Source organism: Sus scrofa, chromosome 2 (assembly GCF_000003025.6).
Source record: "Sus scrofa isolate TJ Tabasco breed Duroc chromosome 2, Sscrofa11.1, whole genome shotgun sequence".
Classification (NCBI taxonomy): Eukaryota; Metazoa; Chordata; class Mammalia; order Artiodactyla; family Suidae; genus Sus; species Sus scrofa.
Window position 1 is genome coordinate 62,685,891 of NC_010444.4, and position 2,776 is coordinate 62,688,666.

Consider the following 2,776-nt stretch of genomic DNA (forward strand, 5'->3'; position numbering starts at 1 on the left):
GAAAAAGAAATGTTTTGCACATTAATTCTAAATGTGCTTTAGAAATTTGTTACATTATATTTAAGACATATTATGTCAAACTGTGTATTTACATTTGTGTTACTTTGCAGACTCCACATGGTGACATGTATTACATAATCTATTTTTGCCAGTGACCATGGCATGAATTGTGGATACAGATCTGCACAATAGGAAGAATAACTTTCAATGACACATTACAAAATATACCCTATGTTAAAGTCCAGATGTCATCAAGAGCAGTTAATGTAGTGATAAACAAAGGAATTATAAAACAACTTGAAATTCTGTGGTCTGAGATTTTCCTTATAATTAACATATAAACAGTCATGGGTGCCTAGAGTAGTTTGTTCCAGAGAAGCACAACAACTCATGACTATTCTTGTAATAAAACAGAACAAAAAATAATGGTATTATATATTTTATTTAAGAATAAGATTCTCAAGAAATCCATCAAGTCCTATGAAAAAAATAGCATTTCTCAAATTTTCAGATTGAAGAAAGAATAAATTTGAGAGTGTGGGAAAACCATGAAATGGGAAAAAACACTCGATTATGAGCGAGATCACAGGAGAATCAAGTGAGTGACGTAATTGTACAGAGAGTTGGGAGTCAAGGAATGAAAATTCCAGGCAATAAATAGAAGGAGCAAGTTCTATTTCCACAATGTGATAAAAAAATTGTAGCTTTCTGGCTTCGTGGCTTTGAACCCTTCAGCCATGTGTCCTTCCTCAGCCAAAGGCAAGTGGCCCTTTTATAGCTATGGTTCCAAAGAATGCTTTCAGAGCCCTGTGTATGTTTTTGTTCCTCAGACTGTAGATGAAGGGGTTCATCATGGGTGTGACCACAGTGTACATCACCGAGGCAATTACACCTGAGTGTGAACCTTGGGTGTCTCAGAGCTAAGGTACACTCCTAACATCGTGCAATAAAATAAGGAGACAACTGAGAGGTGAGATGCACAGGTGGAAAAGGCTTTATACTTGCCCTGAGCTGATGAGATTCTACGTATGGAGGAAACTATTTTAGAGTAAGAGTAAATGATACCAGCAAAGGGACCACCCCCCAGCAGGACAGCTGCAAAATACATCACTATGGTATTAAGAAAGGTGTCAGAACAGGCAAGTTGGACCATATGATTGAGTTCACAGAAAAAGTGGGGGATTTCAAAGTTTTGCAGAAGGAAAGTCGCAACATCATCAAGCTTTGTAATAAGGAATTTAAGATATTTATGATCCACGACATCAGGACCAGCAGTCCACAGAGCCGAGGGTTCATGATGACTGTGTAGTGTAGGGGGTGGCAGATGGCCACAAAGCGGTCATAGGCCAACAAGAGAAGTGACATGCAACAAATTTTCAACCAGCCGCCTGGAAATTTACTCACACATTTGAAATATTGCAACCTTATATTTTGTAGTCATTAAAACAAAATATTTTACACTATGAATATGGTCTCCATGAACACCACCAATATAGAATTTTTGTCCTATCAACTCTTTCCCTAAAGGGTGATGTATTCTTTAGATTTTTTAGACATTTTTCATGTATTTAGGAATAAAATTGAGATTTGACCATGATACCAATGTCTAGGCAATGAGTGTAGACTGCTGAAGAGCAAAACAGGGAGAAAGAAAATACAAGAAATAATGAATTCATAGCATTTCAGATGGTGACAGGTATGTAGAAAATGTGAGCTGGTATAAAGGAGAGGGTGACTATGGCTTCCGTTTTTTTATGGATATTTGCAATGCTATCTGCAGACAAGGTGACATTTCTACATTGACCTCAAGTAAAAGAGGGAGGGAGATGCAGGATTATGTGAGGTAGTGTGTTCCCAGCAGGGGGTAATGTCCAGTGCAAGGAAGATGGTCATTTTCAATGTTCAAGTCAAAAAAGTGAAGCAGGTGTTGCAAGGTGATAGAACATGAGAAAGTGATGAGAGATAGTGTCACACAAATTGAGGATGGAAATGCTTTGCTACTGCTGAACCAGGACAGGACTTCTATTTCATACTACATATTGCCTTATTAATCTTTTGTAATCAAGATTGATACTGATTAAGACTTTGATTGATTCTGGTTCCAGCTTTTAAGAGTCACCTGGAATATGTGAGACTGATATCTCTGTTCTTATGATGCTTATGCCCCTACAAGTAATCAACACACACACAGAGTGCACTGTGCCTCCTGCATTGTTATTTCCATGTCTTTCTCAGCGTAGTCTTATTGTTACACTAAGAATGTCTAAACCCAAGTTGTCTCATAATGATCTTTCCTTTGTACACTGCAAAAATAGTTCACAGAAATTCCAATTCTTAAGCTTCTCATGGACAAAAAAACCTGGAGCCTTATACTGAGATGGCCATTTTTTTGTGTTTAAGCAAACATAAAATATCTGTTCAATAAAAGAGAGAGAGTGGGTGAAAGAGAGAGGGAGAGGGAGAAAGAGAGAAAGTGGGAGAGAGAGAGATGGGGAGAGAGAGAGAGAAAGAGGGAGAGAGAGACTGTGAGAGAGAAAGGGAGAAGGAGATAATGAAGAGGAGGAAAAAGATCCAACAAGCTCAGGTGGTCCCTAAGATGCTATGAAGAGGACAAATTTTTGTTATTCCTGGCAACATTCCAACCCTGATTACATTCCCTTGATGCCCAGCAAAAATAATGAGAACAAAAATTAATTTGTCCAAAAGACAAAAATAGTGATATCTTTGTGGTGTCAAACATCTTACATATTGTATATCAAGGATAAAATGAGCAAAG

The 2,776-nt window shown here is 37.7% G+C and overlaps 1 pseudogene; it reads right to left on the minus strand.

The window, feature by feature from the left end:
• Positions 750-1,365, minus strand: LOC100522064 (annotated as a pseudogene).